Source organism: Maniola hyperantus, chromosome 17 (genome assembly GCF_902806685.2).
Source record: "Maniola hyperantus chromosome 17, iAphHyp1.2, whole genome shotgun sequence".
NCBI classification, from domain to species: domain Eukaryota; kingdom Metazoa; phylum Arthropoda; class Insecta; order Lepidoptera; family Nymphalidae; genus Maniola; species Maniola hyperantus.
In genome coordinates, this window is record NC_048552.1 from 6,769,903 (window position 1) to 6,788,326 (window position 18,424).

Genomic DNA, 18,424 nt, shown 5'->3' on the forward strand with positions numbered 1-18,424 from the left:
TTTCGACTATAATATAAATCCAATAAGAGTGCAATAAAAATCTTAGATATACCCCTCTGGACTCACTTTTGGATTATATACAAAATCAGACAGAGTGCAAGTTTATTTTGATACTAACACTTTCCAATTTACTTTTGATAGTCCCCGGTGAAACATGGGTTTAAAGACGTAGCTGTAACGAAGTACGCCTGTCTTCTTCACTCCTACCAGTAAAAGCATGACCAATGTTTTCAGCTTTTTCCCGCAAGGAATGACAATTTCAGAAGTGCAGGAAAAGCTTTCAGTCCGCACTCGGGCGGCACGGAGGGTGGATGTGTGTATTCGATCAGTGAATTATCGCGAAATTTTAAAAACATCGTTCGCGTGTGCGCTAATTTATTTTTCATACAAAAATGAACGCCGTCGCCACGAGTATTTTATTCAACTGGGATTAAAAAGTTACCACCGGACCGACTTCCTTTAATTATCTAATCCTATTTAATAACGCTAATATGCGTTCATAAGTGTATATTATGTAGCATGATGGACATAAGTATTAACTTTTGTACTTCAGTTCTTTGAACCCCACAGTGTGTTTACTACCAATTATATCTCTACAAGTCTTTTACGTACTTTTAACATTAAACCTATTGGGCCAATCGAGTGACTTACTTTGAAACTTAATTTAAAACTGATATCAAACAAAACTTCATATCATATACTATACCTTTACCCTTTGTATGCTTTACGTGTATACAAAACCTGGTTGGTACGTGGACCAAGTTTGGATGAATTGTACATATTAGTTAATAAAAGTGTGTAAATAATCATGTAGTTAAAATAAGTGTAAAGTGTATATATAGCAGACATATCCTTGAGACTTGAAAAGAAACAACAACAACGAAAGTTTATTGATTTCGATTCGTAATATCAGGTAAGATTGCTTCAGTCATAAATTATTTGTACTTGATAGACTAGCTGTTTGTACTTACTTTGTATTATATAAGTATTTGTATACTTATGACTTCCTCGTAAATCGATTTGAACTTTTCATAAAGATCAAGGGCTGTTTTAAATTTTTTCTGCATTTTTAGATAACAACTGAGCAAGTGCTTTCAGCGTTCATAAAAACATGATAGGTATATATTTTGTTCAATACTACTTCTAGGCCTCACTCAAACTTTAAAAAGGATACAAATAATAATGAAAACAAATGCATAAACTCTGGAAAAACTCACTCGCTTCCACTAAGTAGTTCGACTAATTAGTTCAACCGTTGAACTAGGGAGACTTTTTTCTCAGTAGTTCAACTCTTAAAAGGATGTAGATGCAGTTGATGAACTACTGGAACTAAATAGTTGAACTCAGCTACTTGGTGTGTGGAAAATTTACGAAAGCTGATTAAATTAAATCAAAATTGAACAAAATCCATAAAGCTTCGGTCTGGATACCGTGCAGTTATCGTTAAGAATCTTGGACGATTTAACCTATAGATCGTCCAAGTTAAGAATAGTTGTTTACCGAACGGAACATAGCAATTTCCGATATTCGGATCCGATCAACGCCGGTTCCCGTTTCCTAGGCTGTTTTAAGATGAAGTGAGTTTGTAGATTGGTATTCTTTGATTACCTACTTTAACGACCTCTATGGCGCAGTGGTGAGCGCTGTGATCGTATTAGTAGGGTTCGATTCCCGACTGGGGAAATTGGGAGGTTTATAATTTCTAAACTTTCTCTGGTCTGGTCTGGTGGGAGGCTTTGGCCGTGGCTAATTAGTAGTTACAACCCTATCGGTAAAGCCGTGCCGCCAAGCGATTTAGCGTTCCGCAACGATGCCGTGTAGAAACCAAAAGGGATATGGGCTTAGTAAAACCTTCCAGGTTATTTCCAGGTTAGCCCGCTTCCATTTTAGACTGCATCATCACTTACCACCAGGCGAGATTACAGCCAAGGGCTAACTTAAAAAAACCTATCTTTCTGTTTATTATCACAGACCGCTTGTGGTTACTTTGTGCCAGTTGTATGGTTACCTGATAATAATGAAATCGATTGACCGACTAATCTTTAAAGGTTTATAGGCGGTGAAAAAAGAACTGTTTTGACAACTTCGGAAGTAACATGACCTAGTTGGGCAAAAGTGATTAACAGGTGATTAATTCATAATAGGGCTTAGATAGGTCAAACTATTATGAAAGAAAGTTATATGGCCGATGCAGCTACTAGTAGTTTTAAAATAGTTGATCTAATTCTTCTTAAGAATAGTTGAGTAGATTAGTTGTAAAGTCTCTTTTCAGGCGTTTATGACAGGTTATATTTTACCGCCGATTCAGATAGCAATTCTGATGAGAAAATCCCGATACATAATTTTTAAAACTTTTCGGTTTAAAAGTAGGTAGGATTCTATTGTGCGTAAACTTAGAAAAGTAAGAAATGTTTTAATGATTCTTTCGCTCCTTATTATTTATTCCAAGTTACTCAAACTCCACCAATTAAAAAAGTTCATTGCGCAATCCAGAAATCAGTGCAAGTATGAGTAAGCTATAAATGTACTGTAACTCACATGTTCGCACGCACACATGCCGTGTTCTATACTAAGAAAATAAAAACTACTTGAAAAAGGTTTTATATACATGAATCATAACTGTTTCGTATAAGTCCAAGCATAGTTTTAATTTCATTATAACCATAATATATCTACTTTAAACGCTTATTCCACCTTCCTAAATAAGACGTCACCTTGTGGTTACCGTCAAACTAGCCAACTTTGCCGCTCAATGATACTTTGCTCAAAAAGCAATTTATAAGCTAATACGCTATGTAATTTTCTTTGATAAATTAACATTTAAAACTAAATTTGTTCGGTTTTAAAGTAGTAAGTAATCTGGACTTTCAGTCAACTCTGGTACTCTTTTACTTTACTTTAAAAAAAAAGAATAGCGAGCAAACCTGATAACATATTGGACAGTACGCGGCAGAAAGTAATGTACATGGGCCTTGAATGACATTTCGGCTTTGTAGAGCGTCTCTACTCTCTGTCACTCATACCTATATTATGACGTTTTGTTGGTCTCAACGACAGAGACAGTGCTCTGCTATCTCCTTCTAAAGATCGATGTAAATTACTTTCAGCCGCGTACTGTAATAAGTGAATGATCCAGGAACATAATAAATATAATATTACAACGTCCAGTATTCTGTATGTTCGGGAAAATTCAATCCGTGGTCAATATATACTCACTAGAGATATTCTGCAAACATAATATAAAATATCCCTCCATTTCTGTCAATTTTATATTATTTTACTCTTAGAAAAAGGGTGCTTGTTTATACGTTGAAAGGTTCGTTGACTTTTTTACACTTCGTTTGCTTTACAAAGGGATAATAAAACGTAATAAAAATGTACATATTAAACACTTAATTACTTACTAACATGTTTGTTACGTTTACGTTAGTTAAAGCTAAGAAATAAAGTCTGATGATTTTTAAGGAATTTACAATTTTTTTAACAAAAAATTGTAAAATTAACTCGCACCTAAAAATGTTTTATATGTATACTTGCATTTATTAGTATTACCAATACTATGTTTATGTCGATAAGTTTGATGTTCTATGTCGATTTCCACTCAGAAGTCAGAGGTCAGATTGATAGTAAAAATAGTTAACTGATTTAATAGTTGATGCACACAAGTGCACTATTTTCGTGTACCTTATCTTATGCGAACTTATAATTATAAGCAAGTTACTTTTAAGTATTAACTAAACTATGGTGTGTTTGAAGACTCATTATATATATGAGCTAAAGAGTCTGTTATTATAGATGAAAATATGCGGTATGTACCTAGATGTAAAATCCATATCCATACTTCTATACTAGTATCTATTATTATAAGTGCGAAAGTGTGTCTGTCTGTCTACTAGGTTGTCACTGCCCATCCATTTAACCGATTTTGAAAAAAAATAATATTGAAATAGCTTGCATCCTGAGAAAGGACAAAGGCTACTTTGTATCCTGGAAAATCTAAGAGTTCCCACATGATTTTTAAACACAACTTTTTTTAAAGATCCGGCGTTGATACTAAATGTTTAACAAAATACCTTGTACGCACACGAGTTATTAAAACACCGCAAAATAAATCTCTTTTCCTCAAAAGCGAGCTCTGCTTTTCTTTTGTTTGAATAAATATTACATTCCGCAAATTATATTTCTGATATCGGGAAAATTATACATTTCCTTGCCGGGACCTATCATTAGAGTGTAGTACATGATTGAGATGAGGTTGTATTTTACGGCCGATTGTTTTCCTTTGCCGCAGCGGTTCCATATTATTTATACATTTATTCATGGTATTAAGTACATATATTACTGTTTCAATCCTACTCATTCCTGGTATAAGTACTTCATAGTAGGATGTTTTGTAATGTTTAGCTTTTCGTTTTACTTCTAGTATCGTAGTTTATTTTCATGCCGTAATCTTCTAATTAGCTACTACATCAGTAATATGGGAAAACATCAAAGCTGAAAGCTGAAATCTTTTCAGATTAGAATGAATATAAATAGATATCATGGAGTTTTAAAACTTTACAAAACAAGTAGTTACATTTCACCATGTTTCATTTATTGTACTTATAATTTCATTAATTAACAAAGGTATGTTTCGCGTACATTGACCTCATTTCGTGTAACGAAGACAAATTGAACGTGAAATGTAGGGACTACGAACATGATGGTAAGCGGTTGTCCCTTGCCCTGGTAGGCATTCGGAAGGAACGTGATGAATGGTCTGTTGCCCGAACTATACCAATTCACTTTATCACTTAACTACATTATAAATAGAATCGTGGTAAAAAAGGTATCTCACTTAACTTAGTATTGGCGTTGGCAGGTCTAATTAAGCTGGTCACACACTAGCAACAACACGCTCTATGCGGCCTTATGTAATATAGACGTGTGATTTTTTTGCAATGCATTAAGGTATGATTCCGAACCACGCTGCAGGCAGCAGCGTTGCCGCAATAGTGCTATCACCAGCTGTAACAGTCCTGTCGCGGCACTACTGGTCCCCATACAATCTCTATAAGCTTATATGACATTACATTCCGAGCTAGGCAGTAATGTTTCGCTACATTGCTGCCGCGACATTGCTTCCTAGCTCGGAATGTAATGTCATATAAGCTTATAGAGATTGTATGGCGACCAGTAGTGCCGCGACAGGACTGTGACAGATGGTGACAGCACTGTTGCGGCAGCGCTGCTGCGTGCAGCGTGGTCGGGATCATACCTTTATAATCCTAATAGAATAGTGATTAATGAAAGAAATTAAGAGTGCGAGCAATGAAGAATATGATACAGAAAGAGAAGAGAGATGCGGGGTTTTACTTCTATTTATATAAAAGGAAAAGCTGACTGACTGACTGATTTATTGACGCACAGCTCAAACTACTGGACGGATCGGCCTGAAATTTGACATGCAGATAGTTATTGTGACGTGGACATTTTCTAAGAAAGGATTTTTGAAAATTCGACCCCTAAAGAGGAATAGGGATATGAAACTTATATAGTCCACGCAGACGAAGTTGTGGGAATTAGCTAGTATAAAATAAAGTATCTAAGCATTCATTTTGCTTATTGTTGAATGTACCTACTAATACTTTGTTGAAAATATACCTACGTAATAAAACTACATTACTTCAGTTGCAATTTAGCGCTGGATTGGATCGTTGCACTGAAACTTCATCTGATTAATGAGAGTGCAGTAGGTATGCAGTATCTATCTTCTATCTTCATATTGGAATAGATAAATAGCAATAGCACGCAAGCTTAATATAATTAACACAGAAACATTTTTTTTTGCTTGATTAAAATACTTAAGTATAGAAAAAGTTAATTTACTTTAGACATATATCATAATATATCACACACCAGCTTTACTCACGTTTACTATTGTAAGTACAATGCAGATTGCTCCAATTAATCATAATTTCAATATGTTCTGCATAATGAATCATGTGTTTCGACATTGATTGATTCATACAACTTCAGCCAGGATAAAGTTATAATAAAAATGGCATGTCGTTACCTACCTATGCATTTTTATCATACCTAAATATTTTCTTCATCGTCATGATCAATCCATGACCCACTACTGAGTACGTGTCTCCTCTCAGAATAAGAAGAGTTTAGGCCATAGCCCATAGGCCATGGCCAAGTGCAGATTGCCAGACTTCACACTTTCAATTCTCAGGCATGCAACCTTCCTCACGATGTTTTCCATCACGTTAAAACAAGTGATATTTACTTAGTTGCTTAGAATGCATACAGCTCCAAAAGGTTAGAAGTGCCTGCCTGGAGGATTGAACCCCTGATCTCCCGAATAGGAAGCGAACGCGTTAACCCTTATAGAATACTACGTTACGTGTAGCGTATGGGTTTAATGTAGCACACTTTTATTAGAAAGGTTACGAGTTCTAAATAGCTTCTACAATTAGCTTTACAAACGTGATGAGTGATGACCAACTGATAGAGATGCTTATCAAAAGGTCAAAGATCCGAATGCATTTTTGAAAACAAAAACTTTGTAGCGAAACCTAAATCAAGAAATTTCGAATGGTAGCTAGGTAACAAAATGGTAGGTAGGTAGTACAAAATATTGAGCACTCTGAAGCAACTTAGTGGTCTTGGCCCATATAAAAAAAAACATAAAGTTAAGACTGATTAGCTGATACCCGTCACTTCTTCTGCGTAGCGGTAGGTTCTTAGGATCATGTGGAAAATCATTTATTCTAAGATAAAAAGTATTGCACACCGTTTCCAGGATGCAAGCTATTTCTGTCCTTCTGGCCTGAATAGACAGGCAGATAGATACACTTACCTAATCATTGGAAAGTAAATCAATCTGCTTTTAAAATTGATGATAGAACTTTGACATGAAATGAATATTTTTGATTTTTAGGGTTCCGTACCTCAAAAGGAAAAACGGAACCCTTATAGGATCACTTTGTTGTCTGTCTGTCTGTCTGTCAAGAAACCTACAGGGTACTTCCCGTGGACCTAGAATCATGAAATTTGGCAGGTAGGTGGGTCTTATTGCTGGCTTTAGGGGAAAAATCTAAAAACCGTGAATGTAGGGTTAGATCACACAAAAAAAATTAAATTGTGGTCATGAACTAATAATTAGTATTTTCAATATTCGAAGTAAGAAACTATATCAAATGGGGTATCATATGAAAGGGCTTTACCTGAGCATTCTAAAACAGATTTTTATTTATTTTTATGCATCACAGTTTTTGAATTATCGTGCAAAATGTCGAAAAAATACGACTGTAGTACGGAACCCTCAGTGTGCGAGCCTGACTCGCACTTGGCCGGTTTTTTTTTAATGTTACAGATGATCAAGTAAGCCCCAAAGTAACATTTGGCTCCTTTTCACTATTTGGGAGTTAAAACATTTGCATCCCTAATTATTGTGGGACAGTAAAAGACGTTTATTTTTTGCTAATGAGTAATCTTCAGTACCTACTCAACACACGGCACTTATCCAATTTGTCTATACACATCGAATTGATAGATATAAATACATCGCAAAAAACAACTGTCTGTCGATTTTAATTGATAGCGCAACGGAAATGTCTGAACGAAAAGATGAAGCTCGATTGATTTACAGGGTAAAACGAAGAATTGCAAAAAAAACTGTTATTTTGAACAGTTCTAGTCTGCACCTTTTTTTTCAAATCTGGCAATGGAATTTTGTGCTTAACTACTTAAACAGATTCATGGAACTTTTTAAACAAATTTCATACACGAATTTCGTTTTGATGACAATGCAATATTATCTAAATGAATTGGGGGTTTCGGCGTAATCCGGGCAAAGCCCACTTAAACCGATTTATTAAGGTACGCGCACATAAGGGCGGGCCGCATAACAACCCACTGCATTGCAAAAATCCTCCTGCATCGTTTTCATACATTTTTTTTTCAATCATCTCTCATTGGGCCGCATTGCATATTATTATGCTTTGGAGGAATTTTGCAATGCAGTATGCCCTGCGGCCGGCTGCGGCTGCAATGTGCGCGAGCCTTCATTGAACTCCGCTTTTCAACTGTGTAATCTCATTTTATTCTGCATAGTGATGCCTATGTAGAAAACGTCGATTTCTTCGTATCTTCTATCTCTATGATACTCAATTTTCAGTTTTGAATAAGTCCTCGAAGGTTCCAGGTCCCAATGGAGTTTATATTGTGTTTGGCTGAGGAAGGTGATGTACCTACTATGGCAGTAAACGACCACCCCCAGAGTAGTGTCGCCGGCCGTTGACCGGATCGCATGACAAGTCTTTACTCGTTATCTGTGTGTCCATTGATCGTCTGTACGTCTGTCGCGACTGTTCCGTACCTGTAGCATAAGTAATATCCTTAATTTACCTGTGGTCTTGCTTTAAAGAATTCTAGCTTATGCTCGCGACTCCGTCCGCGTGGACTATTCAAATTTAAAACCCCTATTTCACCCCCTTAGGGGTTGTATTTTCAAAAATCCTTTCATAGCGGACGTCTACGTCATAATAGCTATCTGCGTGCCAAATTTCAGCTCGATCCGTCCAGTATTTTGAGCTGCGCGTTGAGAGATCAGTCATTCAGTCAGTCTCCTTTTCCTTTTATATATCTAGATTCTAGATATGTTATGTTTTACTAGGTACTAATTTTGCATGCCTGATTATGTAAGGTGAAACATTTATCTAGACAAAATGTTAACATCTTATTGTAAAATATGTTTCTGCAAATAAAGAATCTTAAAATCTTGAAATATTATTGTCACTCTTTCAAATAAGATGAAAGTACGCAGTCAGTTGTGAGAGAAAAATTCTTGTAACATAAAATATTTTGAATTGTTAATATTATTTATGTGCTACGTATATTCGATAGAAAGCTTTTAATATAAGGGAGTAAAGAGATTTTATGTTGAAAGGTTGACTCCTTTTTTAGCTTTGTTTGAACATACAAAAGATTTTTTTTTGATTAATCATATTTAGAATGTTACTTACCAGGTAAACCGATCTTATTGGCTTAGTAGTGCGCGCTGTGTTCATATAAATGTGGTTCCGGGTTTGAATTCCGGCTGAGATTTTTTATTTTTTTAATTCTTATTTAAAGTAGGTACTAATTATTATTTCTACGACTTATGTTATTACGGACCATCATCACATATGTTTTGCTGTCTCGGACGTCGGGTTAGCCAAAACAATATTTATATTACCCAGCATACTGTCCGGTACTTTACTCCAGACACATTCCGTCAATTTATCGTACACATCTTCTTTTGCGCCTGAACAGTCTATACAAATAGGTGTCAGGTGAGGGTTCTTTTTAAAGTGAAAATGCAAATTTTTTTTACGGAATGTGTTTGGAGTGAAGTCTATACGAATTAATTAGGTCCTGCCGACACAATTTATCCAAGATATGTCACAGGGATCGCCTTGTCCCATTCCTTTTTGTTTGAAATTTAGAATAAAAGGCCTTACTTACTTTTTTTAGTAAATTTTCTTAAATTTATAATTTCTAAATCGTCTCTGGTATAGTTTTCAGCCATGCCTACCTTTTGTCAGCAAACACGTGCCACTAATCTATTAAGCGTACTGATACGAAGCCACGTAAAAACCGATTAGGGGTATGGGATTTAACTCGGGAACTAGAAAGAGGTGCAAATTCACGAGGCTCACTACCATCGTTGATTGCAACTTCGCTTACCAGCCAGCTGCGAAGGGCTGACTGCCATCGAAAAAAAAAAATTTAAGAGAAGGTTCCCTAGCGCTCTAAATACAAACCATATGCAAACATAGCTTGGTTCTCATTTGAATATTAACCAATCAAAGTGAGACAGAAAACCGAACAAGAAATTTTCCAAATACGTTTTAGAAACAAAATTATTCATAGGTAAGTAGGTAGGTACCTAGGTAATAATATGTTGTCGTCATATTCATTTGCCGTTTAATCATTTCCTAAAACCGTGACCACTTTTTGGAGTGCTTCAATTAATAATTATTCTCTGCGCCTAACTCTCATTACTAATTCATATTCTAAATAGCGGAAAATATATTATGCATGTGAAGCGTACAAATATGAGTAGCTAAATCATTAGTCTCTATCATTATGAACCATGCATGTAGGTATGCTTCGTGAATAGAAACGTAAAAGGTTTTGCTTAGCGACGACACACCCCTCGTCCTTGGCATATTATCAAGCTGTATTGAATGTTATGAATTTTCTTTTATAGGTACCTAATCTACATTAATAGTGGTAAAGTTTGTAAGTTTGGACGTAGGAGGTAATTTCAGAAACTACTCATCTGATTTCAAAAATTATTTCACTGATGGATAGCATATTATCTCCACATGATATCTCTACCCCTATTATAAATGCGAAAGTGTGTTTGTTTGTTGGTTTGTTGGTTTATTGGTTTGTTGGTTTGGTGGAGTAACAGATCGGCGTGATTTTTTGCATGGGTATAGTTTAAGACCTGTATAGTGACATAGGTTACTTTTATCCCGGAAAATCAGAGTTCCCACGGGATTTTTAAAACCTAAATCCACGCGTACGAAGTCGCGGGCATCAGCTAGTAGGCTATACCGAAATGATATTATGTATTGCGGATAAAGTCGTGGGCAATAGCTAATTATTTCGATTTTTTCAACTGGCTTTAGGGCTTTATCTTCTAGGCTTGCTCTTTTAACCTGCCTATAGGTACTTCTACGAGTGTCTGCTTACCTATCAAGAGGTGGAGCCAACCTAAGCTGATGCACTTCTACCATTTTTTATATATTTTGATAGTTGCTAGTTTTGAACTTTTTTTCATAATTATCTGTAGGCTTTAGATGTAGGCAATTTTAGAATAGGCTTCCAAAAGAAATTCAATTTAAAAGTTGATATTTAACTTAATCTATAAATGCTGTGGTAGACATATTTGACCATTCAAAGGCGCTTTTGGAAAGCATATATTGAAAGAAATAAATTACCTATTACTTTTAAGTTATTGAATCAAAACAAAGCAGTTCATTCAATTCAATTATTTAGTTTTAAGTGCCCTTTTAAAAAAAATATGTAGCGAATGCCTTTAGGTTATATTCAAAAGTTCTTTGAAGAGAAACTTATTTAGATGCATTGGGCGATTTTGGAATGGGTAAAAACTTTAAGATCGCATCACTGACATGCTAATTTTCAAAAATAAACTAATGTAAATAAATAAATAAATAAATTTTATTGACTTTAAGTTGCTGAGTGCTGACATAAATTATAAAAGGAACACAAAAAAATATTAATAATACAGATAACAAAACAAGTAATAACAATTAAGTAGACCTAGGTCTAGGACTAGGACTAGGACTAGGCCTACTAAGGACGTATGAATGGGCAACCCCTGTACTAGTAAACACTGTATTACAGTGGGTTGCCTTCTCCATTTCTAAAAACTTGAATAAATGTTATTACAATTTGGTGCGCTAAGGTCGGACATTTGGTTTTGGTTTTAATTTACAAATTTCATTTTTTATTCTTGATACTACGGTTAATTTGAAGATCCAAAAAAACCACTGTTAGTTTTAAGTTTTCACTCTTGTCAGCAGCCCTCCTGACTGCCAATTTTTAAAATAAAAATAATAAATCAATGATTAAAATAAACAAACCTATGGCGTACCTACGTATTGAAATACGGTCTGACTGCCGTACTCAGAGTCGCTAATCGTTACTTAAGATTAAAACGAGACAGATTTATGAGAGATATAGCTCTGCCTCGTTTTAACTAAACTTAGGTAAGTAACGAATAAGCGACTCTGAGTACGGCGGTAATCCTATTTGGTATGATGAAGACAAATTGAGCGTGAAACGGCGAAACCATAAATGTGTTGGTAAGTGTTTAAACTTTGCCCCCTTGTGCATTAAGGTGTGAGTATACTAAGCACAGTGATAAATAGACGGACTTACCCGAGGCACTTACATTACCCTAATGTGCCATTAACCAACATCAGGTTGGGTCGAAATATTGGAAAAGTAAAAACCCCTGGAAAATAAGACAACCTACTGGCCACAAGGCTTGGGTCACGGTACCTGTCTACATTATAAAATTCGCTATAACTCGATATTTTGATGAAAATAAACTTATAAGAATTGTATTAGGTATATTAGGTATATGAACATACACGTTCAGCTATGAAATATTTTTAACTAGATGATGTCCGCGACCTCTTCACCGTGGATATGTTTTTCAAAACGATATACATAACATAGATATGTGTTTTGAAGACTGTGCCAATGACAAGTACCAAAAATCCCGCGGCAAATCTTCGATTTTCCGGGATAAAAAGTAGCCTTTGTCCGTATCCAAGATTAACTATTTAATTTTCCGAGTCCTTTTTAGTCCCCGATATGTAGCTAACATTATACCAAATTTCGTCAAACTCATTTAAAAGCATAGGCCGTGAAAACTTAGAAGACAGATAGACTGACACAACTTCGCATTTATAATATTAGTTATTTATAGGATTATGCTTAAAGTGCTCTCCAAGATACGGAGGAAAGTTAAAGACACCTCAAAAATCGATCACCCATCTCGTAAATAATGTTTTACGAGCTTGATATTACCTACTTTTACAATTTTTTTAATATCATCAATAAACCCTTTTCACTTTACCATACAGAAAAGGTAAGATTTTTACGAAGGTAAACCCAAACTTTGGACCAATTTCCCTAAATTAGGCCCATCGCTCGAGTCTCAAACTTTCTTTATGAAAAATCGTTCCTTAGAGAGAATTTTCTTTGATATGAAGCATCATGATGTTTCTACATCGAAGGTTCGTATAGAAATCAGTTACTTATTGCTTTTTCTTGGGATCGTATGTATTGTAATAAAAAGCTCATAAATAGAAATATTCTATATTTTGTATTAAGCATTTTTAATTATTTAAGTTGCTTTGGGTACTGGAGATGAGATACGATCTTTTGAAATATTTTTGTACATTTTTGCTTGAGTTACCTACTCAAAATTGGCAACACGTGATACCCGTATTGAAAACAACAGATACCATTTTTATCAGGTACCTTATTAAGAGTTCCATGGATGCTATAGAATTATTATTGATACACGTCCGACAAAAGTTAACGCAAATATAACACAGGATATTTCACAAAAAAAATAATAGTCAAGTAACACACAAAAAAACATGCAATCAGACAAACCAATGCACAGGCACACATTAAACACCTAAAACTCTCACTTACCCATACAGAACTAAAATACACACACACGTTGTAATTATATTGTTTCTAAGTTGAAATATTTTACCTAAATAACCTCTTATGGTTTTATGCAACACTTAGATTAACATTGTAAAATGACTTTCTGTTAAACGCTATTGATTGCGAGTAAATAGTATAAATAAATAAAAGCTTTCGTCTGCGTTAGCTCTACGAAAATGTGGGGAACTTATTATTTAGCTTGTACGAGTAAAAAGTGTAAAATATATCCGTAATATAAAAAATATATAAAATTAAAAGTAGTCGCCTGTGTGATCTATATGAAAACGTAAAAAACTTGCATGAATAAAAGTGTGAATTATTTCCGTAACAGAATTAGAAAACCGAAATATAACTCGTAGGCGGTTTATTTACGCAGCATGGCCGATTCGCTCAGATCACTCAAACTGTTGCTCTATAAATCCTCGTCCATCTTCTACTTCACAAATAAATGTCTATGTTTTATGCGCGCTATGTTATTGGACGTGATTTGTGCTTGTTTTAGTTTATTTACTGTTAGCTTACGTTGAGTTTGTGGTCGCTGATATAAATTTATTGCTTTCAACTCTCATAGCTATTGATGGATAGAGTAAATAATAAATAGCTCTTCATTTTACGAGCAAATCAATTACCAATACACTAGAATGAAATAAATCATATTTTCTTATTTGAAAAATATTTTTAACATTTTGTCGAAATTTGGCACAGAGATAGCTTGCACCCGGAGACCGACATAGGCTATTTTTTATCCAGAAAAATAAAAGATTTCACAGAGTATTAAAAAAACTAAGCCCACGTGAACAAATTCGTAGACATCATGTACTCTACCTAGTGCATAATAGTACCAACGTAACATGACTTGAATCACTATAATATACAAAAACAAAGATTGCAGAATCTAGCTTATGCCCGCGACCTCATCCGCGTGGACTACACAAATTTCAAACCCCTATTTTTCTACCTTAGGGGTTGAATTTTCAAAAAAAATATATTGTGAGCGGTTGTCTACCCATAATAACTATCTACATGCGAAATTTCAGCCTGATCCGTTCAGTAGTTTGAGCTGTGCGTTGATAGATTAGTCAGTCAACCACTGATTCAGTCAGCTTTTCTTTTTTTATATTATACTAGCTTATGCCCGCGACTTTGTCCGCGTGGACTACTCAAATTTCGAACCCCTATTTTACCCCTTTAGGGTCTGAATTTTCAAAAATCCTTTCTTAGCGGATGCCTACGTTATAATAGCTATCTGCGTGACGAATTTCAGCCCGATCCGTCTAGTAGTTTGAGCTGTGCGTTGATAGATCAGTCAGTCAGTCAGTCAGTTACCTTTTCCTTTTAAATATTTAGACTATAAAAGAAGAAAATAAACGATTTCTTAACCATTAACACTGAGATCAAAGTTATGAGTATTATGTTAAAAGAATAAGAATCTTTATTTCAAACTCAATTTTTCTAGAAGCATTTCTCTTAAGTTTGTGATAATGGCCACTTTCAGTCTTAAGGAGTAAAGCAAACAGCTAAAGGCGGAAAACAGTTCTAATGATTGAAATACTTAAGGCCTCTAGTGGTAATCGTGATTCTTTTGTTTATTTCCTATTTTCTAATCGGAGATAAAATAATTTTAGCGTAAAAATAAAATCAATATATTATTACGAGCTGATGCCCGTGACTTCATCCGCGTGGATTTAGGTTTCAGAAATCCCGTGGCAACTCTTTGATTTTTCGGTATAAAAAGTAGCCACTCTCGGTCTTTAAATATACCCAGGCAAAAAATCACGTCGATCCGTTACTCCGTTGCGAGGTGATTGAAGGACAAACCAACAAACCAATTAAACCAAAAACCAACAAACAAACACACTTTCGCATTTGTAATATGGGTAGTAATTTAAAAAAGTGTGTTCGTTTTTTTTGTAACCTATGCGTTAAGTATCTAGTATAAAGTCAGTTCTTTAAAAAAACATAAATTTGAACATCCTCTGCCTCGGGTCACAAGCATTTTCACTTTGATAAAAAGTCAGTTAGGACGTAGGTACGTCTAGAGTCTAGACAAAAGATAAGAAAGGATTTCGTTGATTGAACCGGGTGATTGGACTTGCATTCTACGTTTATTGTCCTATTTTATTTCAATCCTTATCAGCCTTATGGAAGCTTTATTTTGACCCTGTTTAGAATGGAAAGCAATATTTTTAATTTGGTTTCCGTTTTCATTAGTTTTTGTGATAGCGCGGCCCTATTTAAATGTAAACAGAAGATTTTATTTAATCAAATGTGAAATCTGTCAAAAAATTAAGGTAAATAAACTAGCTGGTTTTCTATTGGTTGTTCAAGTTTCCAAAGAATTCCCAAATTAAGTTTCTTGCTTATTCTGATATTTAACTATGGACTAATAGATTGGTACTTATAGGTAACAGAATTTTAATATTTGTACCTAGCCACTGATTTTAGAAGTAGGTAAATTAATAACTTTGAATTTTTCAAATTATTTTTTTGTAACAATTAGCTAGGTATATTATGTTTGCTGGTATTTTCTATATCGTGCAAATTTGACTGAATAGTCTTAATAAAAAGCAAGTTCTTATTTTGGAAGTTACTATCTGGGTTTAGGTTTTTAAAAATCCCGTGAAAATTCTTTGATTATCCGGGGTAAATATAGTCTAGTCCTGCTCCAGGAAGCATGATATTATCTCCTTACAAAATTTTGTTAAAATCGATTATTAGATGGGTGGGCTGTGACAAGCTAGCAGACAGACATAGGTATATACTTTCGCATTTATAATATAAGTATATATAATTTTTGACATTGGATATTGAATTTTTTAGAATTTGTATAATTTTTGAGGATGAAACGCCATTAGTCTCCTAGATAAACAATTTTCTCCTCGCTGTTGTGTTTACAAAACAGTGTTGACCAAATTCATCGTAAAGTAGGTTGGATATAGTATTAGCACGCACGATTCGGTAAACATTTGGCATTACTTATTGCCATAATATAATTTCTGGCATTTGATAACGTGAGAAAATGTTAATGAATACCTATAACTAAAGCTCAGCTTAGGAGTATTTAGTTTAATAGTATCATTTCACGGAAAAAAGATTCGTTGTTATTTTATAGTTTTTATAATTTTTGGTGAAACTTAAACACAAACCTTTATTAAAGCTGAAAAGCAAATTTTCAAAACTTTATAGGATTTAGTGAATATTTATTTTAATTTACGATCTGAATGTTTGATTGGCGGTCGGTGTATGAAAAAATAATAATTAAAAAATTCAATAGGTAAGCTATGGATGAGAAACTTCATATAAGAACTATGCGAGTATTACAAATGAAAATTAAATTGCCTACTATCTAAAATTATAAAGCTGAACTTGCAGGAATTGTTTCCATTTTACATCAGCTTACTATCCTTTGAACTCTTGAACCCACATTTTACCCCCTTTAGGGTTGAATATTCCAAAATCCTTTCTTAGCGGATGTCTAATAATAGCTTCTGCATGTCGAATTACAGCCTGATCCACCCAGTAGCTAGAGTTGTGCCTTGATAGTCAGTCAGTTAGTCAGTCAGCTTTTCCTTTTATATATTTAGAAGATTTCATCCTCCGTACTACATAATTTCTTGGATTTCTGAAACATGCTACTTATAGTTCGGTTTAAGTTTCAGAAACAGTATAAGTTTGCGTTCTAGAAGCTAGTTATTTATGTAGCGAATTCGCGGAATCTATTATTCCTGCGAAGCGTGGCTTTTTGCTCCCCCATTTAATATTACTTATTAGCCACAAAGCCATTTGAAAGAACTTTTAACATAGATCCCTTGATCAAAATGGATCAGAAATAATAGAGTGTAGGGATAAGGTACCTAATAGGACTTTTGAATGATTCTGCAAAATTCCTTTCAATCCTTATCGTATTGCCACGTACAAACCTTAGTTATTTGTATGAAGCATTATATACCTAAGTCGGAAAGTTATTTTGTGGAAATGGGTGTACAATTTTGAAATATAATTCCACATCTAATTTTAGACTTGCCTTTACACAAGTTTAAAAATCTATTAAAAGTGTGCTCCGAAATATCACTATCCAATGTGCAATACCTAAAAAGATTAGATAAATTAATGTAAGTGATAAAAAACTGTGGATTTGACTCGCTCCAGCAATGCGCGGGATATACATACAGTAGGGCCTAATTATTTTTATTATGGATTTTTGAAAAGAGCAAGCTCCGAGTTTCTTGCTGGTTTTTCTCGGTAGGAAAGGCATTTTAAATCAATGATAGTATCATTTCACGATTCAAAAGCAATTGTAAAAGTTTATATTTGAATAAAATATCTATCTATTTATTAGATACAAAAATCATATTTTCTTTCGTGGATTGATCTTTACTATCAAGGAATTGTTAGTCAAGCGAAAAATATCCACAATATAAAAGGGATGAAATAGCTGTTGCTTCGTATAAAAGCTGCGCGTAGATTTATATTCAAATGGGTCGTTACTTCCAAATAAAACTTTAATATTCAAGTTTATTCCTTTCAAGATAAAATTCATAGCAGCCCGTGGGTTCAACCGCAGTACCAATTCACAACGCAAGCAGAAAGATATGTCAACGTCTTAGAACTTAACAAGAGACACTTGACCTTCTTCTATAGATAGCTGCATGGTTACTTGAATTAATAAGGGAAAATAATATATTAAAACTAGCTTATGCCCGCGACTTCATCCGCGTGGACTACACAAATTTCAAACCCCTATTTAGGGTTGAATTATCAAAAATCCTTTCTTAGCGGATGCATACGACATAATAGCTATCTGCATGCCAAATTTCAGCCCGATTCGTCCAGTAGTTTGAGCTGTGCGTTGGTGGCGTTGATAGATCAGTCAGTCAGTCAGTCAGTCACCTTTTCCTTTGATATATTTAATTAAAGAAGAAAATGCAAACATGCTAGATTTGAAATCTACGAGTAAGTAAATGTAACTTTTATATATAGTTCAATATACACAATATAGTCCATCTAAATTGTTTTGACGACCTCCCTGGCGCTGTGGTGAGCGCTGTGGTCTTATGAGTGGGAAGTCCCGAGTTCAATTCCCGCCAGGGGAAATTTGGAAATTTATAAATTCTAAATTTCTTCTGGTCTGGTCTGGTGGGCCTTTTGTCCGTAGCTAGTTACCACC

The 18,424-nt window shown here is 34.6% G+C and overlaps 1 protein-coding gene across 14 annotated transcripts in view; it reads left to right on the forward strand.

Moving 5' to 3' along the window:
- Window positions 1–297: 297 nt before the first annotated feature.
- The window catches only part of SK (small conductance calcium-activated potassium channel), a 209,101-nt gene continuing 190,974 nt past the window's right edge, over window positions 298–18,424 (forward strand). For all 14 annotated transcript variants that reach the window (XM_069504281.1, XM_069504286.1, XM_069504280.1 and 11 more), the window contains exon 1: window positions 298–913. The gene's annotated coding sequence lies outside the window, so the exon portion shown is untranslated. The remainder of the gene's footprint in view (window positions 914–18,424) is intronic.